This window comes from Nelumbo lutea, chromosome 4 (genome assembly GCF_056320005.1).
Source record: "Nelumbo lutea isolate HS-2025 chromosome 4, American lotus-T2T, whole genome shotgun sequence".
NCBI classification, from domain to species: domain Eukaryota; kingdom Viridiplantae; phylum Streptophyta; class Magnoliopsida; order Proteales; family Nelumbonaceae; genus Nelumbo; species Nelumbo lutea.
In genome coordinates this window covers 53,246,321-53,266,413 of record NC_142687.1, presented here as the reverse complement: position 1 = coordinate 53,266,413, position 20,093 = coordinate 53,246,321, and the positions used below count along the sequence as shown (strand labels likewise).

General features: G+C 38.4%; 2 long non-coding RNA genes across 5 annotated transcripts; one reads left to right on the top strand and one right to left on the bottom strand.

Annotated features, from left to right (window-relative positions):
• Window positions 1–3,969: 3,969 nt before the first annotated feature.
• Window positions 3,970–6,349, bottom strand: LOC148860645 (uncharacterized). Its single transcript, XR_016112637.1, has 4 exons — window positions 5,970–6,349; window positions 4,879–5,057; window positions 4,539–4,617; window positions 3,970–4,190 (listed from the first exon to the last, which is right to left on the bottom strand). It is a non-coding gene; the product is annotated as an uncharacterized LOC148860645 (long non-coding RNA).
• A 5,053-nt stretch (window positions 6,350–11,402) lies between these two features.
• LOC148860644 (uncharacterized) lies at window positions 11,403–19,358 on the top strand. 4 transcript variants are annotated; one of them, XR_016112241.1, is made up of 4 exons: window positions 11,430–11,646; window positions 15,972–18,075; window positions 18,161–18,245; window positions 18,429–19,358. It is a non-coding gene; the product is annotated as an uncharacterized LOC148860644 (long non-coding RNA). The 4 variants fall into 4 exon arrangements; XR_016112243.1 differs by lacking the exon at window positions 15,972–18,075 and having other exon boundaries at window positions 11,403–11,646; window positions 18,161–18,256; XR_016112240.1 differs by lacking the exons at window positions 18,161–18,245; window positions 18,429–19,358 and adding an exon at window positions 15,754–15,861 and having other exon boundaries at window positions 11,421–11,646; window positions 15,972–16,724.
• Window positions 19,359–20,093: the final 735 nt, after the last annotated feature.

Below are 20,093 nucleotides of genomic sequence, written 5' to 3'. Positions count from 1 at the left end.
AAACTTTCTGAATACTAGCAGTGTTTCCAGCTAATACACCACCCTTTTATAGGTACTAAAGTTAAAACACAAAAAAAGGTAATATTAACCAAAATCATTATCAATTAGCTTCCTTCAACTCAATTAAAAAAAGTCTTGTCCCTACTTCCTTACTATATGGGATTTGCTACATGAAAATTGTTTTTTTATTCCACTCTATCAAGGACAATATTCATCTTCCAATATAGTCCATATTGTATTAAAAACGAAGTATTTGGAAGCAAACAAACAACATTGTGTAGAATACATGCATTAGAGGTATCTTCAATATGAAGAGGGAAATCTCATGATATGACACTAAATTTTCAAGGCAGTCATTGAGGTTGTGACCACCAAAGTCATTCATTTGGTAATAAACAATGGATTCTTTCATTAGAGAGTCGAAACACAGTAGTTATATTAGCACATCAGAGTCGAGATTGTCACCAAATCACATTATTCAGGACTCATTGATGTGGACGTTTTTATTGGGAAGAAATATCATCGCCGGCAGCAGCAGTAAAGGGAGCAAGATTTGCTGATTCTCATCTTATCTTATCAGTTCAGTCTTATCTTATCTTATCAGTTCAGTAGGATAGATTAGTAGGGAGTCTTCCTAATTAGCAAGGAGTCTTCCTAAAAGTAGGACTCTTATTTCTTGTAATCTCCTATTTAAGGAGCTGATTTTATTCAATAAAGGCATCGAAAATTCAAGTCAAGAAAGAGAGCAAAGGAGAGTTGGTGATCTCTTGAACAAATCACCTTTTAGGGCGGCAAGATAGGTTCTTCAAAAAAAGGGAGGAACGAAAAGCAGGAGGTTTTCCCCGTGGACCGACCCGTGACGAGATCCTATTCTTGGGCCCATAACAATTTGGTATCAGAGCCAAATGTCATGGGCGATCTGGAGCAGTTGACGTCCAGGGTCCACGAACTGGAGCACAGGCTCGTGGAGAACAGCACGGAGGTACGCGAAATCAAGGACGATGTCCGAGAGTTACGGCGCTTGATGGAGTTGTATTTCTCTAACAAGGAAAGGAATCCAAAAGGGGCTACAACCACAAACAGCCGCCGACCAGACTGGACAGAATCGTCCGGCGAACAGCAAGTCATCGCCCCGGTAGCCGCGGTCGTTCCCAAGTACAGCAGGCTGGAGCTCCCTTCTTACAACGGCACCGGAGATCCTTTGGGATGGCTGTACAGATGTGAGCAGTTCTTCCACAACCAACGGACAGGGGACAGCGACAAGGTAAGCTTAGCCGCATTCCACATGACGGAGGAGGCGCAGCTCTGGTTTTATAAAGTGGAGCAGGAGGAACTCGGGCTCAGTTGGACCCAATTCAAATCCTACTGCCTTCTCAAATTTGAGCCCCCATTAACAAGCAACCCATTAGGCGAACTAATCAACCTCAAACAGACGGGAACAGTGGCTGAATATCAGCGTCAGTTTCAGACCCTCCTTGCAAGAGTATCATCGGTATGACCAGACCAGCAGGTTGACATGTTCACCACGGGATTAGCAGAAACCTTGAGGGTGGATGTGGAGATGCAAAATCCCTCCAATTTGGTTACTACTATGAATTTGGCTTGCGCCTTTGAACGCAAGCTGCAACTCAACCGCGGAAGTGTCAGTATAGGGCGGCCTCCAGCAGCATGGGCATCCCCGGAACCACTCGGAATGGCTCCATCTTCAGCAGCCAGCCAAGAACGGAAACCACAGACGAGCAACAATTCCAAATCAGCACCCAGTGTGGGGAGCAGCGTTGTTGCACCCCCTATCAAGCACTTGTCCTGGGCTGAGATGGTGGAACGCAGGGCGAGGGGACAGTGTTTTAATTGTGATGAACTTTACTCAGCAAGGCACAAGTGCAAGAGACATTTTTGCCTCCTGGTGGAACAAGAAGAAGATGAGGATGAACCCTCTTCATTGGAACCCGATCCAGGAGGGCAAAATCATTCCACCTATCCTAGATTCTTTTGACTGTGTTTCAAGACACCCATCCTGAATTCGAGCTTGAGGACAAGCTCTTAGTCCAGGAGGGGAGTAATGATGTGGACGTTTTTATTGGGAAGACATCACCGCCGGCAACAGCAGTAAAGGGAGCAAGATTTGCTGATTCTCATCTTATCTAATTCTAGCTAGATACAATTCTTATCTTATCAGTTCAGTAGGATAGATTAAGGGAGTCTTATCTTATCTTATCAGTTCAGTCTTATCTTATCTTATCAGTTCAGTAGGATAGATTAGTAGGGAGTCTTCCTAATTAGCAAAGAGTCTTCCTAAAAGTAGGACTCTTATCTCTTGTAATCTCCTATTTAAGGAGCTGATTTTATTCAATAAAGGCATCGAAAATTCAAGTCAAGAAAGAGAGCAAAGGAGAGTTGGTGATCTCTTGAATAAATCACCTTTTAGGGCGGCAAGATAGGTTCTTCAAGAAAAGGGAGGAACAAGGGAAAGCAGGAGGTTTTCCCCGTGGACCGACTCGTGACGAGATCCTATTCTCGGGCCCATAACACTCATGTTGTTTCACCGAAGGTTCTTTTAGCCAGTTTCCAACCTAAAAAGCCCTTTGTTTCTCAAGGCTTCGGATTGGCAGTATAAAACTTCATCTTGGAGGAAGTTTGGGCCAGAGGAGGATTGGCTCTGAAGATAGTTGAGCTAAGGTAAGCTTCTTTTATTCTCATTGGAAGAGCAGTGTCATGGTTTTAAGAAGTTTTAGAAGGTGCCAAGAACTCGACACAATAAAGAGAATGGAAGACCTGTCATATTGAAGAAGGCAGGAAGTATCTTGCAGAAAGAAGAGAAAATAGAAAGAGCAACACTATCTCAGAATACAAAACAAATCTATATATGAATCCTTGGTCTAGGAGCCCTCCAGTCAAGGGCTTGCCTCCCTGCTCCATCTCTAGCAAGTGGCAAGTGCATCAGCCAAAGAATCATGTTTAATTACCAAAACACCCTTGTCATATGCTAGTATAAATACCCACTTATGCAGTTAATCACCTAGCCCTGATCGAATGCCTAGGCACCATAGTGACTATTTGAAAACACTAAGCCATAGAGTCACCGATAAGGCATTTGGACATGTTTCACCCCAAATGGTAAAGAAATAACATGGTGGCATTATCTAGAAGACAGAAAGGTTTTGAATGATGTTAAACCACCTTTGCGATCAACTTATTTCTTGATCATTAGTAATAAGTTGGTTCTACTCATGCAAATAAGTCTGATAATTAGGACTTCTAGTTATGTTGGTTCTACTCTCAGATGAAAGATATCCAAAGGTGAACCCAAAAGGAAGATGTGGTTATTGAAAATTATGGTGTAACATTGAACCACATGCCATTGGTATAATGCCCATTCACTAAATTGGTGTAACAGACTTTCTGTGCAAAATAATGACAATATAAAAACATAAAAATCAAACACAAATTCTGATTATTAAAAACAAAGAATCAGACACCTTTAGCTTTTTTTTTTGACAAGTCAAACACCTTTAGTTTAGTATGTTAGAAGAATACCTTTGCTTCTGGTGAAATGCACTCTATCATTGAGCGCATTATCCATCCAGGGTTTTTGGATACAACAAAACATTGGCTAATGTCAAAGCACTGGACAAACTTATATTGCACATTATTAGTATATGCCAATATTATCCTTGGATATGTGTCTATGGGAGTTTTCTCTCACCAACAAGAAACCCATGTAGTAAACACAGGTTTTTTTGTTCAAAGTGTATTTTTTCCTTAGTAAACAATTATTGTAGTTTTGCTGACCCATAGGTTCTTTAATTTTCTTGCTTCATCATAAAGAAAATAAGGTGATTCATTGGTATACCATATGCATGTGCTTATCAGAATTCCTTCAGTCCTAATGACCTAGCATCTTGTTATCATTTCAAGTTAGATGATCCATTAATTCGGTTGGAAAAAAGTATTATAAATGGACAAGCATTTTTTTTTTTCATAGGAGATTAGGAATCAAAGTGGGAGAGAAGAGTGAGAGAGAAGTGGAGTTCATACCTCCTTGACTAAATCCACAGAGGAAAACATTCTCAGGGTTTGTGCCAGAACCTATTTCTCTGTCTATCATTGCATGCACATTTTGCACTGCTTTAAGTTCACCACTTTCATCTTTGGGAGATTCCTGGTTAGAAGCAAATCCAATTGCACTACTGCATAAGTGGCATGTAAACTGAAAATCAGATGACAGATCCATAGTTCCATATATAGATCATATCATATCATCTTATCAACAATTAACAAAGCCATATACTACCACATATGTATGGGATGGGACTATTGTTTGAAATTCTGCTTATAGAATATTTTTGAAGATCAGTAAGAACATTTTCATACATTGCTCATTTACTAACATGATGAGGATGTCAGAAAGTCAGGGGCTAAGTTTGTTTTCTATTATGCTTCTTGTATCTTTAATTTAAAAACTGTTAAAAGGATAAATTTATCAAAAAAAAAAAAAAAGAAAAAACATGTATCACCATATGTGATATAATACTCACTTCAGTGGAGCTCAGGGTCCATTTCCAGCAAGTGGAGAAGGACAAAAAGGTCAAGGCTTCAATCTCCTCTGTATACTTTCTGCAATGAAAGAATATTGATTCTACAACAAACTCAATGATCCTCATCCAACATAATGCTCAAAAATTAAACTAAGTTTTGAATTCATCCAAAATTTCAGTTCATTCAGACAATTTAACATTGATGGCTAAGAACTATGCAAATTATCAACAATATAAGAAAACATGATCCTCATCAGCACCTAAGCCAATTAAATACCAAAGTACAAGGAGAATTTCCCTCAAATGGTCAATTATCTTTTAAATAAGCCAATAACTTTACCTATGAATAATTCTTGACTTTTCCCCATAGAGTTTCACCAAAACACAAGCCCCACAGACAATGGTGATTGTCCTTTGCCAAAATCATCTTCATAGTCTCTAGCTAGACGAAAGTTACAAACCCAAACATCTTTTTTTTGTTGGCAAGGAATCATAATATCTTGAAGAGGGTCAAAGCTCCTATGAAGCAAAAGTTACCAACATGAGACGATAGATCAAAACATTAGACAGTAAAATCCAAAGACTGCAACTTCAAATAATAATGGTTTTGACTTTTGAGATAAATAGATTACTTCAAGTAATTGGAGGTAATATTCCTTGGTAAATGTGCTCTTTGCAGAAAAAGTCAAATAAACCTGTTGAGACCTAACAACAATGACACCTAGTCACTCCTCTCACTCCTGTATCCAAGGAATTTAGGAGCTTCTTCCGCTAAAACTAGAGAGTGTTGGCCTCATGTGGTTTGTAATCAACCATAAAGTCTGATTAAAAGCTTATATCAACTATAGATAGAGAGTGCACCCCATTAAAGACAATAAGTTTTGTTAGACTAAAACCGGCCTTCCCATGCCTTCAGAGGTAACCAATTTCAGTGACCAAGAGAGGTAATTTATTAGAAAAAGACTAAAAATGGAAGTCATAAATTCTAATGGTCACTTTAAATTCAGATTGGAGTTAAGCCCACCTCTCTGGGTTTGCAGTGTGAAATTTTAAAGAATTGTATTTTATTTTCTAACCAAATGTAGATGAATCTTCTACCATCGTCTAGGAAAAATATTATTAGTTTATCCATCATAGTGAATTTTTAACATTTTATAATCAACTAAGAAGTAAATGCAAGATCAACAAATTCAACGAAAATCAAAACCCCAGTTCCCTCTCTTTCTTTCTTTGTATATATCTATTAATTAAATACCTACATCAAAAATCCAAATGATTAAAGCTCACATAATTCTAAAAAGTTAAATCCCACTTTAATTTCAAGCAGTAAATTAGTTTTTACAATGCACAATAAGCAACACCAATAAGCTTATCGGTAAAGCATTAGAAAAGAAATAATAGAAATTCACTCTAGAAGGTAAGGAAACTTACATTTTGATTGTTAATGCTTTCTTTCTCTGATCACCGTGCTTCGACAGATCCAAAACCAAAGCCCTAACCCCATAGCGGCAAAGAACGATTCCTATAAGAAACTGATTGGTAATTCTTTCTCTGATCACCGTTTGTTTGCAAACCCCTAGTAATCAAAATAAAGATACGAGATTCTACAAAAAAAAATAAAGATATGAGAAAGGGTGAAGTGAAAAATAGAGAAGGGAACACTGTTTCTGTGCAAAACCCCTGTGAAAATCAACCAGCGCACGAGAGAGAGAAAACGTGGGCCCACTAGTTAGCCACGGTTCCGATTGATATTTTTTGGTTAAAATAATATCAAATAGGTATTAACCACGGCCAAATTTGCAAACCGTTTCAATAGATAAATTTTAAGCCACGGGCATTAAACGGTAGCTAGGCCGTAGCCAGCAAAAGAGCATATAGCACCGGACAGTTAAATCCGTTGTTATAGAATAACATTTAACCTCGGTTTTTATGTCTGTTACTAAGATAACCGTGGCTAAAAACTATTTTTCTTGTAGTGTGTTTCAAATATTAGCCAGCCAATTAAAGGTACCATTTGGATTAAGATTAGAATAGCATTTAACAAATAAGTTGTTTTTATAGAGAAAATCCCCGTAGGGTTGTACCCCCAAATTATTTTGTCCTCCATAGAGTTAGGATAAATAGAAATTGTCTTAATATCTTGCAAAATTTGGCTAGATACCTCTGCCTTTATTTTGTCTTCATTCTAGTATTCTCTTCCAAAATCAATCATGCCCGAGACTTTAATATTATGATTTGTCTAACCTCAAACTTAATGGTTTCAGATAGAGGTCTATCATAAACCCAATTATCATGCCAAAAGCTAATAGACATACAATTTCGTACTTGCCAACGAGTGCCTTTCTTAATGAGAACTTTGTCCAGGATAATACCCCTCCAGGTCCAAGAGATACCCTTTTTAATTTTGCAATTCTAAAAATTTTGCTTCCTCAAATATTTGCTTTTGATAACTTTCACCCATAGGTTGTCCTCCTCATTTATGATCCTCCAGCCTAACTTTGCCAGGCTGACCTCATTAACCCAGTGGAGCTTTCTTATTCCCATGCCACCCACACATTTTAGGGGTGCATGTTTTTTTCCTAATTTAGCAAATGAAGATATTTCTTCCCATTTGAATTGTCCCATAGAAAATCCCTTTGAATCTTGTCCAATTCATCTATAGAATTTTTTGGGATTCGAAAAGAACTCATTATATACTATGGCATCATGTTAGTTGAAGAATTTATGAGGGTTAATCTACCCGCAATTGATAGGGAATGTTTTTCCAGTTTGCCAATTTTTTGAACCATTCTCTCTTTGATTTTTCCAAAGGTACTCTTTGTAACTCTTCCAGTGATTAGGGGAGCCCCAAGATAAGATTTGGAGTTAGTTTCCAATGGGATTATAAGCATTTTGAATAGCATCTTTTGAAACCTATGGGGTGTGTTTTCTGAGAAAAGAACCAAAGATTTATTTAAATTTGGGCATTGGCCCGAGGCCTTCACATAGTTTGATAAGATTTCCTTGATTTTCAAGCAGGCTGGGATAGAAGTATTTGCAAATATAAAATAATCATCCAGAAATTGTAGGATGAGGATCTTTGGTCCCCATCTCGAAATTCTATAGTCAATCTGCTTTTCACTATCCATTGCTTCTTTTTCCAATTTCTTGGACAAAAGTTCTACACAAAGAACAAAAATATAAGGAGATAGAGGGTCTCCTTGTCTAATGCCTCTACTTGGTTTAAATTCATTTGTTGGACTCCCATTGATTAAAATTTTATAGGAAGCAGTTCTGATACATTCCATGACCCAAGAAATCCATTTTTCATGAAAACCAAATTTTTTCAACACTTTCTCGATAAATTCCCATTCCAACATATCATAAGCCTTCTCCATATCAATTTTACACGCCATTATCCCTGTGCTTCATTTTTTCTTCTTCATGGTGTGAATCATCTCATGTGCAATTAGGATATTATCATTTATCTACCGATTGGGCACAAAGGCATTCTGATATGGGGAGATGATATTATCTAGGAAATGTTTAATCCTATTTACAAGGATTTTAGTAATGATTTTATAAATGACATTACACAGACTAATTGGCTTGTAATCATTCACAATTTTTGTGTTCTTCTTTTTTGGGATGAGGGTGATAAAAGTCTAGTTCAAAATCGCACACAACTTTCCACTGTGAAAGAAGGCTTTAGCCACATTACACACTGAATTTCCTATAATATTCTAAAATTTCTTAAAAAATAAAACATTAAGGCCATCCGGGCTAGGAGCCTTGAGATCCTTCATAGACTCAAGAGCTTCTCGAATCTCATCAATTGTAACATCTCTGTATATTTGAACATTTTGCTCCACAGTGATACACTGATCAACCTCATTTATAAAGTTTTTAACTCCATAAGTGCCTCCAGATTTAAACCTATGCTTGAATTTTTTTTGTGAATTGGTCTGCAAAACTTGAATGGTTGGTGATCCATTCCCCCATATAATTTTTAACTTTTATAATTCTATTTTAGTATTTCCTAATGGTAGCCATTGTATGGAAGAACTTATTGTTTCTATCTCCCAGTTTGATCCAATCAATTCGTGCTCTTTGCGCCCAATAGGCTTCTTCTCTTTCTAGCAGCTTATCAAGTTGTTTTTGGAGTGCATTTTCTAGATTTTTAAGGGTAATATTACTTGGGTCATGTGAAATGCTTTTTTGAACTTGATTCAATCTGTTTATTAGATTTTTGTTTTTTTTAAAGGTGTCTCCAAATTGGAATTTGCTCCATTTTTTAACAACTTTGATCTCTCTAGAACCATCAACTTCAATGTTCCAACCTTTACTTACAACCTCAGCAATATTTGGGTCCATACACCACATATCTTCGAACTTAAAAGGTTTAGGACCTATGAAATTTTCCAAGTTAGTATGTAGGAGAAGTGGGGAGTGGTCCGATGCAAATTTGGAAATAATCCTCTCCAAATTTGGTTTACAAATACCCAATCAATTCTTTCTAAAATATTTTTGTTTTTCCAAGTAAACTGATTTCCTTTCATTTCCAATTCCATAAGATTGCAATCATTCAAAAAATCATTAAAATTCCAAATTTGACTAGGTTGAGGATCTCTTCCACCTAATTTATTTTCAATTGATTTAAAATTGTTAAAATCCCCAATTAAACACCATGAACCCATGGTATTTACAACAATGTAATTGACCCAATTCCATATAACTCCTTGCTCACTCTTTATTTGGTGGGGCATAAAAATAAAGGTGCACTGCCACAATTTGTTTGCATCAATTTCATTGAAAGGAAGTGAACCATTCTGTTGTTAGAGAAAGTAAGTTGAAGGGTGCATTGAGTCTGGTCCCAAAGAATCCAAAGACCCCAGAAAAACCGATTGGATCAATGAGGACATAATCATCAAAATTAATTTTTTTAACAATTTTTTTTGCATGGCCTGGATTAACTCCAGTTTCCATCAAAAAACAAATAGCAGGCCTATGAGACTTAATTAAATTAACATGTCTTTGCAAACAGGGCCTATCAGCCCCCCTTACATTCCAACTAATAATATTCATTTACAAACTAAACAAATTTTAAGACTCATATTGTCCAAATCTTCTATCATTTTTTCTTGCAGCTGTGGTCATGGGTTTTTTTATAACGTTTTCTTCAGCATTCAATATCTCAACATTGGCTTGAACATTTTCTTCCCACTCTTCATTCATTAGATCATCATCAGCATCTTCATCAACTTCATTTCCTTCTCCTTCAAAGTCTTCATCTTTATCATTCAAATCCCCATCTTGGAATTTTTAATTTTTGTGATAGTCCTCATTTACAACTTTATTTACTTTGTAATTTGCAGAAGATCTGGGGTTTTGAAAACTATTGTTGGTGTAGTTTGTTCTTTTACCTTTTTTTGTGACCCAATGCTGAATTGGTTGAAAGCTATTCCGAGGCTCAATCGAGTTGTACCATGGTTAGAAAAATCTTGTTTTGGAATGGTTTCTAGCACGAACAACACTCTGAAATTTTGCTTGGTTCCAATTATTCTGCTTGTCGATCCAGTTGCTTGATTTTGAGCGTTCAAAACCTGAAAAGTTTTTATCTTGGGGGGGAGGGTTTCTTGAGAGCTTTTGAAATTTACGTTGTTTAACCAAGATGCGACCTTCATCTCGATTAGTTCTTTAAGATTTTGGGCATTCAAATGCCTTATGCCCTCTCCATCCACAATTTTTACAAAGGTCAAAAATGTTTTCATAAAATACTCTAATAGTATTTTCATCCCCCTTGCTTGTAAGAGGAATATCGAGGACAAAAGGTCTATTGAGATTGACCTTAACACAAACCCTTGGAAAAATAGTCCGGGATTCTTTTTGTGTCAATATCTAATTTAATCACGTCCCCAACATCTCTCAAGATAACTTCAAGATCTCTATTCCAGCACTCCCGTGGCAGACCTGGCAATCTAATATAAAGGTCAGCAGTTTTGAGCTTCACTTTGACAGGATTAAAGCCAGGTCTCCACTGGAAGGTGACCAATACTTCCCATTGACCATCCATATATGGGCCATTCTTAATAACCTTATTATAGTCAGCAAGAGATGAGAAAGACAACAGGTAAAAACCATTACCTATTGATTGAATCTTTGTTTTGCTATCAACTTTCCAAGCTTTGGCTTTCTCAAGGATAGCATTGAACGGTTCGGCTTCAGCCAATATCTTGGCATAGAGACATAACGACCAGTGCTCTTCCATTTTCTTTTCTTTTCTAAGATCATCCATGTTGATGGCACGAGCAGTTTTTGAGTAAAGAGGAGCCTGCGATTCTGCCATCTTCGTCTTCTCTCCACGGCCAACCTCCAAATGGAAAACCCCGCTCAACGATCTTCTAGCCTTGCTAGACTCCATTGGTGTCGGTAGATAGGCCTGAACTGAAAGTTTTCGTGTACGTTAAAGACTTATGATTTTTCCTCTTTCAAGGTATCAGGGGGCGTTCCTTTTTTGATTGGTCAATAGATTTGATTCGCATTGACCAAAAAAAACCCATATTCATTTTTCAGGTCAATGCGAATTCCTAAGGAGAGCATAACAATAGCCGATGGCATGAGTGCAAGTTTTGGAATCTTCTCCTTCATTTTTTCGAGAACTATTTTTAACCGGCATGCCAAACTGATCTCATAGGAGAGCTAATATTTGCATGGCGTTTGCTCTTCTCGATATTGGGTTTTGGGGGATTGTTTAATATTAATTATGCATGCATGTCCAGGAACAGATGGCACAAGGTTTATGCTCAGGTCTCAGGTCTGTCATAAAACAAGTGTCGTTATTTCCCCATGCATGCTTTTTTCCAAGAACTGAGTCGACTTCCCATTAATACCATCATTATGTTCAGGAAGGTTATGAAAATCCATACACAAAGGTTTCGCCTTCCCCCTTCCGAATGTGAAGCATCTCTTGATTTGAAATCTTTGAGCCGAACTTGCTATCTAAGCCCAACTTGCATTCTTTTAATCGAGAGTAGATTAAAGGAAAGAAGGCTTTTTTAATTCTAACCCAGTCCTTAATATGCCAGGCCTTCGTCGAGAAGAAGGTACAAGGATGCAGACCTTTTGACAGGTTGACATCACTCAAATTAATTTCCTTCAAATTATTTCTTACTGTTTTTGAGTTAATGCTCTCATTTTGTGATGGATTTTCCACAAAAGAAAGGGATTTAGATACATCCATGCATTTTCAATTCTCTGTAGTCATTGACCTGACAAAGAATGGGAGTGGGAGGTTGCATTCTTCTACTAACAGTAGCTCCCAGAGTTAAATCCGGCTTTTCTTCCCGTAGATACCACTTTGTGATTCCTTTTCTATTTAAACTTGCTCTTTGCATATTCTTGTTTGACACATCCAGAGACTTTTCATAGAATTTCTTAACTATGGGTAGGAGTTTAGATCTGGGAGAAAATTAGGAGCTCCTTTTAGAGATCCCGGCTTTCCTCGGAGCTTCAATCTTGTTTCTTTTGAAACTTTGAGTAGAAGGAACCACAAGCTTATGGGCTATATTCCCATTTGTACCATTACTGGTCACTGGATACTCAGATGCTAGATTTAACACTAATTTGTCACAGTTCTTACCCTCCCTTCTTTTCCTACTTCCCTTGATTCCCATTCAGGGAGAAGTCAAGACAAGCCTAAAAGCCACAACCAGCCGTAAGAAGAGGAAAACCTGCAAAGAAAACCAATCAGCCGAGATAAAAGGAAAATTTAGAGAAAGAGGACCTAACCACCAGCCGTAAGAAAAAGAAAATCGGCAAAGAAAGACAGTCAGAGAGGACCTAACCACAAACAGAGAAAACTGGCCTAAACATAGGAAAAAAATAAGATAAAAAGGAACAAAAGTGTGCAAAGGAAGCGAGCAGGGTGAGAGGAAACTCCTATGTGCAGCATCGACATACTGAACCACTCCCACCGTTGATTCCCACAAATATTTCTATTGCATTGGTGGTGTTGACTACTAATGGGAGGAGTTAGTCAATTAACTAAACCATTGAGAAATTTGTCCAATATATTGAATTATGTTTAGTTGTTTTGACCCTAGTGAGAGTGGATAATCTTATATTTATAGTGATGTCAATTGCTCAAGTTAAATGATAAATTCTATTAGACAGTGTATGCCTTTTGCTTCAATCATATTGATGTACTTGATAACATTTATTGTAAATGAACAAAAGTGCATAATTGATTCATGTGATTTGGTGTGTTTCTGTGTAATACTCTTAAACTAGACACTTTTGAGACTCGTATTAGTTTAGAATCTTTACAGTCGTTGGATAGATGTGAGGAGATTTATCCTGTTAAGGCTGACACTGATGTGCTGCCAAGTTGGTTGGGGTGGCTTGTCTCAGCTGCCAGGGTGAGACCTAAGGTACATGTAGTGTGGATTTTCTTAAAACCCTGAACCAGACCAAATTTCAGTATCGCTCTAGACCTTAGAGATAGATGGGCAAAACTGGAATGTTATACCTGACCCTTAAACTCGATTATGGTACTGCACTACGTGTCGAATTAGACTGTCTTTGATATGTCAAAGACAGTCTCTCTGATAGTGACAGGATCAACCCATTTGTCGAACAAAGTGAATGATCGGGGAATGCACTCTCTCTGATGGAAACCTAAACTGTTGGCAGTTGATTTCAAACGTTGAAATTTGTTTTTGCAAGCAGCACTGTACCTTGTAACCGACGGAGAGGTCATCTCTTGTCAGGCAGTATTTGATCATTAAGGGCTGAGAGGTTAAGTGTAAGGCCATTGAGGGTAATACCTGATGGGTTAATCTTGCATCTGCGCACCCAATGACCATTTAGTATAAATGTTGGGCCCATTAAGAGCCCATAGTGATGGACTCAGGGGTTCATTGTGTGCTACAGTGAATTCGGCCAGGCCTTGTAACAGAGGCTAGGCTGAACCCATGTGGCTGATGTGTAGATCAATGCTAGGGTCCCATGCCATACAAAGAGAGCCAAGTTAGCAAGCATGTTAAAGAGTAAGTGAGGTATGTGACTTAATGGGCCTAAAGCGCATTTCGAACTAGGCTTAAGTCAGTTAATTAAAAGGGGGTGAAATCCGATTTATAACCTGATCAGGATTAGCTGAAGGATAAGATAAGTCTTATCCATTTAAGAGTCCAGATCCAAATATCAGATTTGGATCAAGAAACTCTCTCCTAATTGGATTAGAGGTTGATCCAAAGAAGGCTATAAATAAGGGGTGAATTCCTCGGTTTATACACGCTCAGCAACCTGCAAAATTCTCCCTAGTTCTTGTCGCCCCTACCCAGTTCGATTTCCACCTGTAGAGCTGATCAAGAAAGGTTCTTGATATTGTTTCTTGCTGGAAGAAACAATCTGAAGTCGTGCTCACCAGCCCTTGTTTGATTCTTACTAAAGAATTTAGGTTCTTGTTGAAGAACTATCCTGCTGATCCTGCTTCACCATACACTGTGTCATCTTTAGTGGAGGTGGGTTTTGGTCTTCTTTCTGGGCGTGAGCAAGTACATTGGGAATTATTGTTATTTTGTATCAGGTATATCCCTCACTTCCCTTTTGGTTTCAGATCTAGTCCGGTTTTGATTCAAGAACGAACCTTGAAAATGTAATTTTCTAAATTAGGGAATACGACTCCTGGATAGGAGAGAAAGAATTTTTTGAAATTTGGCCCAACCTTCCTACAGGGTTCGGCCATCCATATGATGGATCTCCCATCCCTTCAAATTCAACTTGACTCCCCCCTACATGGTTAGGTTAGGATCAGGCTTATTAGGTGGGTTAGGTTTGAGTTTTGATTATTTAACCCAAATTGGGTGCTAGTTTAGTTGACCTGGTCCATTGGATCATAATACACCTATACATCAAGGGTATTCTTATAATTTGGTCTAACTTCTAACCCCCATCCATCGGTCATAATACCCCTACACATATAGAAGTTATTCTTGTAATTTGGTTTGGCTACTAACCCCTAACCTTGAAGTATATGATTTATTTAATTATTTGTTTTTGGTTATTTTCTTCCACTTTGGAGAAGCAACACTTTGGAACCCATAAGCCAAATTCCAACTTAAATTAATGGCTCTTGAGTTTTCAATACAATTGAAAGACTAGGGGACCACTTGGGTCAGTATTGAGTTGAACCCTATATGTCAGGGCAGGTTTATAGATTGTATAGTATTGAGTCGGGTTAGGTTGGATTTGAATGCAAGCATGGGTGGATTGGGTTAGGGTTGAGTCAAAACCGTGCTAACCCACTCAACCCTCTAGGGTTCAACCTAATACCAACCAAAGTTGTGTTGCAGTCATTCAAATTTATTGTTTTGTGACACATTTTTAAAACTCAAGAGCCATTATTTTAAGTTGAAAATTGGTATGGGTTATTGGGTTCACATCCTCATTCTCCTATCTTTTATTTTGATTATGTATGGACTTTTTTAAGAGAAAATGAAGTAGAAAGAGCCCAATTCTTAATTGGGTGATCATGGGCCACATTAGGCTATAGGCCTAATATAAAGCTTTATTTATGTAATTATTTTGAACAAAACATAAATTAAAAAAATTAGTTTTAAAATGAATAAATTTCTCATAGAAAAATTAATTTTATAAGATTACTATTTTTAATATTTTATTTATAAAATTAATTTTATTGTTAATTAATTATATTTATAATATTAGTAATTTAATTAGACTTTCAATTAATATCACTACAAAAAATTACATTTCTAGCGGTAGTTTTAGACCTGGCTATTTGGTGACTACCGCTAGAAATACTAGTCTTTAGCGGCAGTCAATTAAAACTACCACTAGAGACCAAACGTTTGTTGCTAAAAATAAAAGGTGTGAGCTAGGTTTCCTCCCCCGCGCCTCTTCCTGCCCTCTCTCTCAGTTGTTTCTCTCTTTCTCTCACTCCCTCTTAGTTGTCCCTCTCTCGCTCAATCGTTCCCTCCTTCTCTCGCTTTCCCTCTCTCTCTCAGTCGTCCCTCTCTCGCTTAGTCATTCTCTCCTCTCGCTCTCCCTCTCCCCCTCCTCTCTTTCTCTCTCTCTCTCACTCTCTCTCTCTCAGTCGCCCCTCTCTCGCTCTCTCTCTCTCAGTCGTCTCTCTTGCGTCATGAGATGGTAATACAATCAGCTAATTATACTACTACTTGAAAATGATGATAATGTCTAATGCTTAGTATGGATATAGATGCAGGAAACCGGTAATGGGGCACAACCAAGCAAGGGAGTTGTGTTGATCAAAACACATAGAAGGAAAGATGGGATGCCTGTAGATGCAGAATCAGGAAGGACAACGGTTGTTTATTGAACTAGTGAACACGCACACACATACATATATATTGTCAATTATATGATTTAGTATAAAAACCCCATATTAGCCCACAACAATTGTGTTGTCTTTTGTAGGAACAATTAGAGAACCTGGCATCACAGCAAGCCACGACTTCTGATGGGTCCTCAACTCCTAATGATGATGACTTTGATCAAATATTTGGAGCGGAACGATATGAGTACGTGTGAATGTATGGATTTGGTGTTACTCCTTCCACTCTGAGCATGAATTGTAGAAATAGAGCATCAAAGTCTACATCAACAAGAGGAGGTTGTAGGCATGAGGAAGATAGCCTTGAAAAGGTGACTAGAGCATGTAGTGATGTACAACATCAAGTGAAGGGATGAGAGATCCATCATATGGATGGCCGAACCCTGCAGAATGGTTGGATGAAATTTCAAAAATTTTTCTCTCTTCCATCTGGGAATCACATTCCCTATTTTAAAAAAACTACATTTTCAATGATCATTCTTGAAACAAAACCGAACCAGATCTATAACCAATACGAAGTGAGGGATATACCTGATACGAAGTAGCAGTAACTCCCAATGAAGGTGTTCACGCCCAAGGAGAAGACCAAAACCCGCTTCCACTGAAGATGACACAGTGTGTGGTGAAGCAAGATCAACAGGATGGCTCTTCAGCAATAACCGGGATTCTTCAACAAGAATTGAACAAGGGCTGGTGAGCACGACTTCAGATTGTTTCTTCAACCAAGAAATAATATCAAGAACCTTTCTTGATCAATTCCCCAAGTGGAGAACGAACTGGGTAGGGATGGCAAGAACGAGAGCAAACTTTGCAGATTGTTGTGTGTTGAAACTGAGGAATTCGCCCCCTATTTATAGTCTTCTTTGGATTAGCCTCATAATCTAATTAGGAGAGAGTTTCTTGATCCAAATTTGATATTTGGATCTGAACTCTTAAATGGATAAGACTTATCTTATCCTTCAGCTAATCCTAATCAGATTATAAATAAGATCTTGCCCTTTTTAATTAACTAACTTAAGCCCAGTTCGAATTGGGCTTTAGGCCCATTAAGCTTATGTGCCCACTTACTTCTTAACCTGTTGCCAGTTGGTTCTCTTTGTATGGCATGGGACCCTTACATCGATCTACACATCAACCACATGGGTTCAGTCCATCCTTTGTTACAAGGCCTGAGTCCATCACCATGGGCTCTTAATGGGCACAACATTTACACTAAATGGTCCTTGGGTCCAACTACCTTATGAAAACCCAAGGACTGTGGGCAAATGCAAGATTAGCCCATCAGGTATTACCCTCAATGGTCTTACACTTAACCTCTCAGCCCATAATGATCAAACACTGCCCGACAAGAGAGGACCTCTCCCTCAGCTGCAAGGTACAGTGCTGCACTCTCTACTCACATGGATCCTGGGAATTAAAACCTTTTGCAAATATTTTGAAACCATAATTTATATATGTATATCTTTAAATAAATATATTTTGCAAAAACAAATTTCAACATTTAAAATCAACTGCCGGCAGTTTATGTTTCCATCAGAGAGAGTGCATTCCCCGATCATTCACTTTGTCCGACAAAGGGGTTGATCATGTCACTATGATTACCCACTCAGGTGAATTCTCGGACTGTCGCAACATACCCAGGTTTTGACCCCCTCTAAGGATCTCACTGATTGGCATATCAAAGACAGCCCAATCCAACACCTAGTGTAGTACCATAATCGAGTCTAGAGGTCAGGTGTAACATTCTAGTTTTGCCCATCTATCTCCGAGGTATAGGTTAATACTGGAATTTGGTCCGGTTCAGGGTTTCAAGAAAACCCACACTGCATGTACCTCAGGTCTCACCCTGGCAGCTCAAACAAGCTACCCTAACCAACTTGGCGATACATTAGTGTCAGCCTTGATAGGATAAATCTCCCAAGATCTATCCAACGGCTGTGAAGATTCTAAACTAACACGAATCTCATAAGTGTCCAATTTAAGGGTATTACACAGAAACACACCAAATCACATGAATCAATTATGTACTCTATTCATTTATAATAAATGACATAATGTACATCAATCTGATTGGAACTAAGGGCATACACTGTCTAACACCAAGTGGGAAGGATGATATCCATACTTCCTCAAAATCTTCAAGGCATGCTAAACGATGATCGGGATTTACCTTCAAGAGGCGCAGAGGTAATACGTGTCTCAAAGTACAATTCCAATATTGGCATTATAGATATATTTAATGATATGCTTTCTTGTTTACTATCATTGTTAGGTTCATGATCGATCGAGTGCACCACGTGAAGCATCAAAGCATGTTCACGTGAAGCATCAAAACATGAGCCAGCATCCTTGTATAGGTAATATATAGGTAATGCATTTTATGCATTAAAGATCATGTTAATGCATTATATAACATGAGCCAACATCCTTGTATAGGTAATGCATTATATATGCATTTTAAGCCTTCCATCATCCTTCCTTTGCTTACAACTTAAATTCATTGACAGATGTTTTCTTATTTTTACATTATATATTGTTAGGTTCCTGACAGATGCTTACAGCATCCTTCCTTTTCCTATTGGAAAAAATATTGCAATCAAAGTGGTGCATTGGGTGAAGACTTTGGAGCTCTTCTCAGACTTCACAGTGGATAGTATTCTTAAAAATTGGAAGCAAGTGGCAAGTTCATTTTCTTGGAACATAAAGCCTTTGGTCAGCTGGGTTCCCCCACCAATGGGGTACATAAAACTGAATTTTGATGGCTGCAGCTTGGGTAATCTAGAGTTTTTAGGAACAAAGCTAGAAACATCCTAGAGTTCTATTCAGGATCTCTAGGAATAGGAAATTCAACTCGAGTGAAGGTGCAGGTAGAGCACTTACAGGTTTAAGAAGAGGGTAAAAACACTAAACATGAAAGAAGTCAAAGTCGAAGGAGATTCAAAACCAATTATTGGGTGGCTAAGTGGCAAACAAGAGGTAGCCTGGAACTACAGATTTATGTAAGAGAGCTAAAAAGAATGAAAGAGGAGATACAAGTCAATGAAATGGGTTCCACGGGCTGCTAATGGATTGCCTGATGAATTAGGAAAACAAGGGGCATCACGGGATCAATTATACTGGGGTCAAATTGGTTAGAGAGTTTTCCTGGCATTCAGGCTGAACACCTGGATTCATAGGTCAACAAATTTGGTGTCTGACTAGAGCAATCTATATTGGGAACCTGCACTTGGGGGTAGGTAAATTGTAAATATTGTAATATGGCTTGTTTTGTTAGAAGCTGTTGGCTGCTAGTAGCATAGAACAGCTTTTCATTTATCATTTTACTTTCCTTTTTCCCTTTATACAATTATACTGGTGTTTAAAAAGGCCATTGTTGGTCCAGCTATCTAAGGTTTGGGAGGGTTATATGGATCTGTTTCTCATAAAGAAATGATTTTTTATCTCATATTTATTGACAACTCAATTGTTCATTATTGAGTTTATGTTTACTGATTTGATTAGCAGTTCTTTTGATCTTTATTTGTTCAACATGTGTTCGTGTAAACTTGTCAAATGCTAAAATATTGTTCTAGTGAATCTCTTCAGTTCCATTTCCTCCAACTTGAGGCCATAGTAACAATTGGAATGTTTATGGTGATATGCATTGATGGAGGGTGATTTGGCCCGACCTCATAATAAGGGGATACATGGACATGACTCGATATAAGTGACAACTCAGCATAACGAGCTCGGTACAACTCAAGATAACGAGCTCGGCACAACTCAACATAACGAGCTTGGTACAACCCAGCCTAACAGCTCGCCCAAAGTTGCAGCTCACGACAAGATGATACTCCGACGACCCGAGCTAAGACTCTTGAGTAGAGAGCATCCTGAGCTAAAGACACCTCAGGTTAATCTTGTCAGCCCCCTAACTAGGATCAGCTCACTCCTGCCTAACTTAGGCTACCGAAGAGACCCGCCTCGGAGAAACACCTCGGCGCATCACCAGTAGCTCGGTGTAAGGTAGTTCGCGGCAGAGCAGCTCGACGTATCGTGAGAGATTCACTGCCTGACAACCGTACCTGCTACACTGCACCCACGTCTCCCGCCTGGCAGCGTCTGGCAGGACCGTACTCTGCAGCGATTACCTTTGCCCGACAGCACAACTCTGACAGATAACGGCCACCCACGCCAAGCCGTTATCTGACAGCAGATCGCCACAA